This window comes from Carcharhinus amblyrhynchos, chromosome 11, assembly GCF_965287045.1.
Source record: "Carcharhinus amblyrhynchos chromosome 11, sCarAmb.v2.hapA, whole genome shotgun sequence".
Classification (NCBI taxonomy): Eukaryota; Metazoa; Chordata; class Chondrichthyes; order Carcharhiniformes; family Carcharhinidae; genus Carcharhinus; species Carcharhinus amblyrhynchos.
Window position 1 is genome coordinate 34,591,311 of NC_137334.1, and position 9,535 is coordinate 34,600,845.

Consider the following 9,535-nt stretch of genomic DNA (forward strand, 5'->3'; position numbering starts at 1 on the left):
GAAGCTCTTATTAATTTCTTATTTTCACTTCTGATCAAAATACTCAAATTAGGATGAAGAAGGGTGTACTTTGTCACATGCTCTTTGCAAAACTGAAGTGCCATAATCAACCCTACCCTATTGAGAGCCAAAGATTGACAGTGTGCAAAATGTGGGGAATAGGATTGTTTTAAAGCAAACCCTTCTACACGAAACAATTGGGGTTACTTTACTATATTTAAAAGGGGCGATATAAACAGGAGACACTCACTGGGAAGCAATAAGGCCAAGTCAGCATGTGTTCCGGATTGTGTGAAGCCACTGAAAACTACATTGACAACTGACATAGTTCAGGCCAAAAATGAACATGTTTTAATATTTTAATAGAAAATCAAAATGCAGTTCTGAATATTGGTTGGAAATGGTCATATTAAAATCAAAATAAAGTAATGACAACTTTTTGCATCAACACATGCTACAGACTTCCGCATACTGCCTCACCAGTAACCTGTACGTGTGACAGAACTGCAGTAACTGAAGAAATAAAGTGCTTGCCAGTTTTATTCCCAGATTCTGACAGCCTTTAGCAAAAGACCTGCCAATCAAGAATTTAGAACAAAGACAAAAGCTAGACAGGGCTTCGATATCACCTTGACTGGCAGCAATACCCTGAATCCACTTCAACAGAGAGAATTTCTGACATAATGCACAGATAGCCATATGCATATATTCTGTATATATAAAATGTATTATTGATGGTTCTGCAATGATCCTAGCAGCTCTCCTCACAATAGCAACCTACTATATACCAAATCTAAAATTACTTATCTTACAAATCTGGTTCTGATTAGGGATTGCTATTGACAACGGCAAAATGAAACTAATTCTCTCCTCTCATTCCTTTGCATTTCAATGTCAAACCAAAATTGCTCACAGAAGACATTTTCAAATTCTAATACTTAGTACAACTAAAAATTTCTTAAAAAGCATCAATGGAGATTTATGATGAGACACAATCACCACAAGTGATATAATAATTCTGCTCAACCTCATGTATTTGAATAATGAGGTACAAACAACATTGAGATTCTAAATTTATGCCCAAAGTAGTTCACACTAAATCATCTCTCAGAAACAACAGAGAGAGAGAGTTTGGAAACAACAGTAACAAATATCCATTTTTAATTTTAAAAAAATACCGCATACTTTCCTCGGTTAAGTAAGACATAACATTCATGTTTGAGGTTTTATGAGGAAAAATAAGATTTGATAGATTTGCCAATAAATGAGTAATGTCAGGTGACACAAACTAGAAGCAGATTGTGTAGATCGAGAGCTCAAATTGATTTAGTAATTTCCAAACACTCATGAGCCACTTAGCCCCAACATTAGACTGGAAAATGCACTTCATTTTTATGCCCATTCTGGAATGTGAAGTTACAAAATTTCCTGTGGATCACATTAGAATATTCTTAAACATTAAAATGATTACGACACAATTATGGTCCCAAGGAAAGCAGAAAATATGCTTCCGTGAAGTATGAAAATGGAAGTTTCAACTCATTTAACTATCATTCATACATTATAGGTGTTTCACTGCCAATTTCAACCTGTGTTCCTGGGTTCTGTGTCTTCTCTGTCTTATTTCCAGAGTTCAAAAATTGTTTTTTCTCCATTTCTGTGGGTCACGTTTACATAAGAACAGTAGAGCTTCATTAATACTGAGGCTCAGTGAGTGTCTTCACTGAACTGCCCTATGTTGCCTGCCTGCAGAGACAGCCACATGGCATAGTCACATGGCAACAGAAAACCAGATTGGTCAATCGGACTGGTTATGTTTCAAAATCCAAACATCAGGCGCATAGTTTTATCATTCCCCAGTAAGAAATGCAATTTTTAAAATGGGATTTATGCCAAAACACTTCATTGAAATAAATGGAAAATATCACAAAGATATCACTGAGGATGAATATGTTTTTAAAAAACTCTTGAAAAACTTTTTGTGCTATGCCTGAAAATCTGCTCTGAATTTTAATAGCCCCTTTGAGCAATTACAATCAGGAGAAGCTTGCACATAAGGCTCTATACCTTAGGGCAGAAGGATCAGTAGATAGTTGTGTCAGAACAAAGAGAATTGAACATACTGTAGTTGCATGTATAATAGGGCAGCACAATGACACAAAGGAGGCACGGTGGCACAGTGGTTAGCACTGCTGCTCACAGCGCCAGGGACCCAGGTTCAATTCCTGGCTTGGGTCACTGTTCGTGTGAAGTATGCATGTTTTCTCCGTGTCTGCGGTGTGTTTCCTCCGGGTACTCCAGTTTCTTCTGAATGACATGCTCGTTAGGTGAACTGACCCGAACGGGTGCTGGAGTACGGCAACTAGGGATTTTCACAGTAATTTCATTGCAAATTAATGTAAGCCTTACTTGTGACTAATAAATAAACTTTTAAACTTTAACCTATGCCCAAAATTCCACAAGCTTTCAAACTTCAGTTATGGTTACACAGGTAAGATGAGTACAGAGAGATATGGGCCAAATGTGGGCAATTGGGACTAGTATAATAGTTAAAAAAAGGAAGGCATGGACAAGTTGGGCCAAAGAGCCTGTTTCCATGCTGTAAACGTCTGACTCATGGTTTGTTTGTTTCCAGAACATGTTTGTCTCGAGGCATGTTTGTACAGAGGAAATTCAAGAATATTGTGTTTACACAAACACTGTTTCGCATATTTCAAATCAAAATTTGCCTTTCATTACTTGACAGCAGGATCCTGAAAAGCAAACACCGATCAACATACTACTGAAAAGTCATACATCATGAAGCAACAGAAGCTTGAAGTCAAACAAATCAGTTAATGCTGCCAAGTTTATGTTTGAATTTCTAGTGGAAAGTGGAGCAAGAAAAGTCAAAGAAGGTAGAGCAAATTAAAAGGTTTTGATTCTGAATGGAGGAAAAATAAAGTAGCTGGCACAAAGCTAAAAAAAGCAAGGAAAATCTGAATAATTGGGAGATGAAGGTGAAAGAGTAATTAAGAATGCGTGCACTGGGTTCCTCTCTCCCTCCCAATGACCTGTGAGGCAACTGCACCAACTGCATCCCTTTGGCATTGGTGAACTGCCTCTTGAAACCTATGTGGTGTTCAAAACTCACCAACAATCTGACAATGACAGAAATTTTGAGCAAGTCTTGAATCTTTGGCTCTTGGTGTGTGCCCCTGCACTTTGCCTATTTGAGACCAAAAAATAGGTCAAAACACAAAAGACACTTAATATAATTAATATTAAAATACAAGTTTATATAATTCAATATGAATCATAAATGTAATTTGTCATATGTATTGGGATACAGTGAAAACTATTTTCCCTGTGTGCTACACAGACAAAACACACTGTTCATAGAATACACAAGGGAGAAGGAAAGAAAAGGATGCAGATAATAGTATTGCAGTTGCAGGTTTGGCTTGATACAAAAAACATGTCCACATGCCCAAAAATAAACTGTTAAATCGGCTAAAGTTTTAACTTGGAATTACTGATTGAAGGACTAAGAGAAAAAGAGAATAAGACAGGTTCCCCAAAGTATCAAAGCGTAAAGAAGCAAGTGACAATCAACTGAAATATTAACATATGGAAGCACCTAGAATTAAGTTATGAAGATTATTGATGAAGAAAATAGTGAAAGAACATTCCCTTTGTTTGTTATTTAATTGTAGTGACAGTTTTAAATTGACAAGCCCCTAAGGAAAAGGCTCGGATAAATGTATTCATGCAAAAAAGGTTGTTGGAACATAGAGTGCTCAACTGGGAACAACTGAGACACAGATCACTGCTGCTTTCATTGAAAAAAAATAGATGAATATTTGAAGCATTGGAAAGTACCAGGTTAGGAGCAAGGACTAGGACTGTGGGATTAGTTCCGGGCTAACAAAACTGGCACAGATAAACTAGGCCAATTGGCTTATTTGCATACTTAAACTTTTTAAGAGTCTGCAGTACAACACCAATAAAAACTGGCAAATTATCTGAAGATATTTCAGTACATTTCATAAATGTATGACAGATATTGAAAACTGGTCAGTAAAAGAACTTCAATTGAGAAACGATAAGAAATGAGAAACAAAACATGTCCTTTTGGAGGGAAAAAAAAAGCATAAACCACGATAATTTTGGGTTTTGCAACAAACATTCTCTTCCATTCAACTTCATTGGTCATTCTGGTCAACGGGCCTCACTTTGCTTACAAACTGCAATGCATTTGGTATTGCCCAAGACTTCATTAAACAATAGCATAGACTCAGGGTTATAACAGCCTTAATTTCACTATTTGCTCCACCGATGGATAAACTTTTAAAACTTGTATGTCTTATGTAATCTGATATCCCTAATAGAGGACGCAGTGGCATAGTGTATCTTCGTTGCACAACCAATCCAGAGACCCGGGTAATGTTCTGCGATCCCGGATTTGAATCTCAGCATGGCAGTTGGCGAAATCTAAGCTGAATAAAAATCTGGAACTAAAAGTCTGATGATGACCATGAAACCATTGTCGATTGCTGTAAAAACCCATCTGATTCATAAATGTTCATTAGGGAAGGAAATCTACAGTCCTTGCCTGATCTGGCCTACATGTAACTCCAGAGCCAAAACAATTACTCTTAAATGCCCTCAGGGATGGGTAATAAATGCTGGTCATGATGTGGACACCTGACGAAGGAACAGCGTTTCCGAAAGCTTGTGGGTTTACTATCAAATAAACTTGTTGGACTTTAACCTGGTGTTGTGAGACTTCTTACTGTAATAAATGCTGGCCCAGCCAATGGCACACACATCCCATGAACAAATAAAATAAATAGCGCCTCAGACATCATCATTCAAACCCAGTATCACTACCATCTAAAAGGACAAGGAGAGCAATCACCTGGGTACACCCACAGCAGGAGGTTTTCTTCTAATCCACTCACCATCCTGATCTGGAACTATATCGCTGTACCAAAATCTTGGAACTCTCTCCCTAACAGCACCGTACGAGCCCCTACCCCTCATGAACTGCAGCGGGTTAAGAAGACAGCTCACTGCCACCTTTTTAAGGGCAATTAAGGATGGGCAATAAATGTTGGCCAGCCAGCAACACTCATGTCCCATGAATGTTCTTTTAAAAATTCCAGTTCTCTGTTACTTATGCACTTACAGAATGATATTTTGAACAACTAAGTACTGAAATGTCAATTTTTGCAAAAGGCATACTTGAAACAAACACATAAAACACATCTGTTGGTTTAATATTGAGTAAAATAAATCAATGAACAGAACTCAATTTCACAATAAAAACCAGCTTGCCATTATCTTCCCTTTATGACAAACTTAGATGATTCCTCAAGTGCGCGCACACTATCAAAGTTCAGCTATTACGAACTTTTGTGTCTCAGAAGAAAATGTGTGCCACCCAAGCTTCAGATGCCAAATCTTAGTCTATTAAGCTGTCAATCACCAACGTTTACCTGGAGAACTATGAGCTGTGAAACTGTTCTTTGTCCATCCATTACTATAAAATCACTCTCTACCAACACTGAACGAGGGTTTTCTTTTGACGTAACCTGAAATGTTTGATGATGGGCTGGCCAGGACAACCGACTGACCTGTTAGCGTCTTCCCACTGTTTCAAACATTGCACTAGCCCACAATATACACAATGCCATTGTTCAGACATTGAAAGATGGACCAGCTGCACTTTCCTCTCTGGGTAGCTGATAAAAATTCCCAAGGTAACATGTCTGATTTCATCCTGGTTTAGCATATAATTAAAGTACTGAATTCAAAGTTAAAATAATCCCAACTCAGGGAAAAAAGGGTTAAATTATTACAGGCACAAGGAGTCAATGGATGTCTGGGGGGATTGTTTCTACTAAAGCAGAAGGATAATAATTGTTACACATGGAGTTCTTAAATTACTTATTCAGCACCATCATTTATGTTGAACTATTCAAACAAAAAGTACATTAACAAACCACCATGGATTACAATCAGAAAAAGATAAAAGTTGAAAACAGTCCTAATACAGCAAATCTGAGAACAGAGTTGACAAATGCCCAGCAGCTGCCCAGCCCAGCCATCCACAACCCTGCATGCATATGATCTTTCAGTATCAGTTAACCTACCCTGATGGTATAGCTTGTCATCTTTGAACCATCACAAATCAGTTTGTCTCCTGCTACCAACGGAACCCAACTTCCTCCCAAATTTCACTCTCTTTGCTTTAATTAGTTCCCCATATAAATCTTTCCCTAATCTACTTAACAGGCATAAAGAAAGAGATCTGACAACTTGGTCACAGGGTACATCATCTGTCCTCCGGTTTGTAGTGTTACATATTATTGCTAATCACCGCAACAAAACAGAGGAAATATTTACTGTTGAAGAGAAAATTCCTCATGTTGACATTTTTCACATGGCTCCTAAAGGTAGCATTATCTAAATTAATTGGACACTGAACAGCCCCCTGCAGTCCAGTGACTAAATGCTGCATATTTGCTGCACCATCAGTCTGGAATAAAACAAATGAGAGATTTGTGCTTAAAACCATTACTACTCACTACTGTTTGTTCTTTAACAGTGAAAGCTTCAAAAACACAATGCTGACTATAACAAATCAATTGTCCGAGCACTTTATCCAACGATGCAGTTTGTAAAGTACTTCAGCAGTGATACGAGTGATGAGTCAAAGCTACATTGCATTAACATCGGTGGAGGAGGACAAGTTCCATGTACACGATCAAGAATTCATACTCTTATTAATGCTGCAGGATCAATTCCAATGAAAGTGTTTATCCAATACAATCAGATTTATGTTCAAAATTCACCCCACTTATACTGGAGGACAGGCTGGCAGCTATAAGATTACTTGAATGTATGATGTGCACATGCATCGCTCCTGATAGCATTCTGGCCGCAGACGTTCTCCAGTGTTTGGTCGGGGGTGGGGTAGACACTTTACAGATATGCAGTCAGACTGAGGTTCAGTCCATAAGTAATAAGAACAGATGGCAACCTAAATGACTCGGGGCACCGGCATGTTCCTCCACTAGTGCTTTACTCTCAGAATCACAGAATGAAATCACTTTATGAGATGATATTGACAGCCTCTTAACGCACAAGTGCTGCCCTGTTTATGCTGCTGAGTTGCATCCTGAAATACAACGTAAATTGGGTATGAAATGCAGACAGCAACACTGACCGTGATCACTGATGAGTGCTAATAAGAGCAGGTTGCCTCTGTAGCCTGTAGAAAACAACAATGCTGCTTTACTGTATAGCAAAGAAGTTCAAAAATCACTTCAACACCATTAGAAGCTGACAAATGCAGAGCAGAAACTATCACTTGGAGGTTATTCTCCTTAGGCTCACACCAGCACAGTTGTCTTCCTGGTGCTGGCATGCTGAAAATCAGAATAAATGCAGAATCAATCCCTTGAGAGATAATGATTAATCATTGCTGTAAATGGTCAACTTCAAAAGGCGAGTAATTCCCAAGACAATAACAAAACCTCCACTGCAAAAATAAGAGTGCGACTATACTGGTTGCTAGCATTTTTTCCCTCTAAGAGTTTTGGAATAAACAGGCAACACAAAACAATACATGAGTAAATGTTTCACTTGTAACACAAATACCACACTACAAACAGTTAAGCTCCATCAATTCCAAACACAAACCCATTAGTGAAATATAAGTCTTGAAAGGGCCCACCCTTCTAATGAGTTTCTTGTTATTCAAACACATAGATTACTCCAAGCTATTACTCTTGGTCTGCCTCAAGTCAAATTGCAAAATTATATTATGTACTATATATGGAAATATTTCATATTAATGAAGCAAAAACAGTTGAATTTTACATATTTCATAGAAACAGAAACATATTTCAATACCTCTCATTAAAACTGTAATCCTTAACAAGAAAAGATTTTAAACTCTACAGCACAGCCTTCGAGAGAGCCAGTCCTCCAGGATAACAGAGCTACTTGTGGCAGTCCTTTAAACAATGCATTTAGAAAGCTGAAGAGGTCAGAGTGGGGGGGACCTTTAGGCAGCACACTGACTGACTGACTGACTGAGCTCAGTGCTGAGCCTCAGGGACAGCTTTCTTCCCAGACCCCGGGGCGCGCGCCTGCGCGCGCGCACACACACAACCTCACCCGCGCGTGCACGCATAAAGCTCGTCACCGCCTACTTGCCCAGCTACACAGACACAAAAATCTAAATAAACCTGCGCTGCCGGCCAGCAGGAAGAAATTGGGAGGGTTTGAAGTGGAAAGCAGGCAGGAGGAGAGCGCCGGCCAACTTTCTCATGTCTGGAGTCAGAGCGCCAGGAGCCATCGACAACTTTCTGTATTTCCGTTTTCAGCAGCCCCTCAATCTCCCTCACACCCTCCCTCATTCTCCCTCACACCCTTTCTCACTCCCCACCTCACCCACCCTCTCACACCTCACTCTCCCTCCCGCCCCCACCTCACCCTCCCTCCCACCCCCACCTCACCCTCCCTCCCACCCACAACCCCTCCCGCCCCCACCTCACCCTCCCTCCCACCCCCGGCCCCTCCCACCCCTTCACCTCCCCCTCGCTCTCCCTCACCCCCGCGACCCCTCACCTCACCCTCACTCTACCTCCCTCCCACTCCCTGATGAAAAAGGGGCAGTCCCTGGAGATGGGCAGAGCGGCGGCTCACTGCCCCTTGCTGCTGGATACATGGTTGCACTTGTTCCCAATCCGTGTTTACAGCAAGTTTCATGGAGGGGACTGCACTGTGCAGATTCTCTCTCTCTCTCTCTCACACATTCACACACACATAGACAGAAAGCAAGCTTCACTGGACACAACTCAACAACGCTCCTGAAAGTAATGAATAGGAGTCAACTACGAAAAGATTCTGGGGGAAAAAAGTTGCAAGTAACGCCTACTTTGTCTCAGTCCTGCTCTTTTCGCTGACTCGCGAGATTGCAGCGGGGTTTTTTTTGGTAGAGGAGGGGGATTGTTGCTAGGTTTATCACTGGGTTGTCTCCCCTCCCTGCTGCTCCGGAATCTCTGGCACTGGAAAGTTGAATGACGTAAAGGCAGGCAGCTTATTCCGTGCTGTACACAGTCCCCAGCAGCCAGGCGCCACCTTCAAACCCACAGCATGCATTCTATTTAAAGGGAGCACCCAGTAATTACAGTGTGTCAGGCTGCAGAGTATCCAGCGCTGTGTTCTGTCCAAGACTTCCAATGTGTTACAGTTCTCTCGAAAGCAGAAGATGGAGTCGTAACATCTGAGAAGTCAATCAGAATGTTTTTTTTTATTTTGATCATCCAGGATCGGATTCGGAGCAAAAAGTCCAGAACTTAGAATCACAGAATGCCAACAGTGCAGAAGGAGGCCATTTGGCCCATCGAGCCTGCACTGACAAAAATCCTACCCAGGCTCTAAGTTTAAAGTTTATTTATTAATTTCACAAATACGTTTACATTAACACGGCAATGAAATTATTGTGAAAATCCTCTCATCGTCACACCCTGGCGCATGG

General features: G+C 40.4%; 1 protein-coding gene across 6 annotated transcripts in view; it reads right to left on the minus strand.

Annotated features, from left to right (window-relative positions):
- Nucleotides 1–9,128, minus strand: part of gulp1b (GULP PTB domain containing engulfment adaptor 1b) — a 377,446-nt gene extending 368,318 nt beyond the window's left edge. The window contains exons 1-2 of one of the 6 annotated variants that reach the window (XM_080198842.1): nucleotides 7,903–8,115; nucleotides 7,313–7,415 (exon numbers count right to left, since the gene is read on the minus strand). The gene's annotated coding sequence lies outside the window, so the exon portion shown is untranslated. Of the gene's footprint in view, nucleotides 1–7,213; nucleotides 7,261–7,312; nucleotides 7,416–7,902; nucleotides 8,116–8,932 lie in introns of those variants that run through there. The other 5 variants (XM_080198844.1, XM_080198840.1, XM_080198845.1 and 2 more) reach the window with 5 other exon arrangements.
- Between the last annotated feature and the right edge of the window lie 407 nt (nucleotides 9,129–9,535).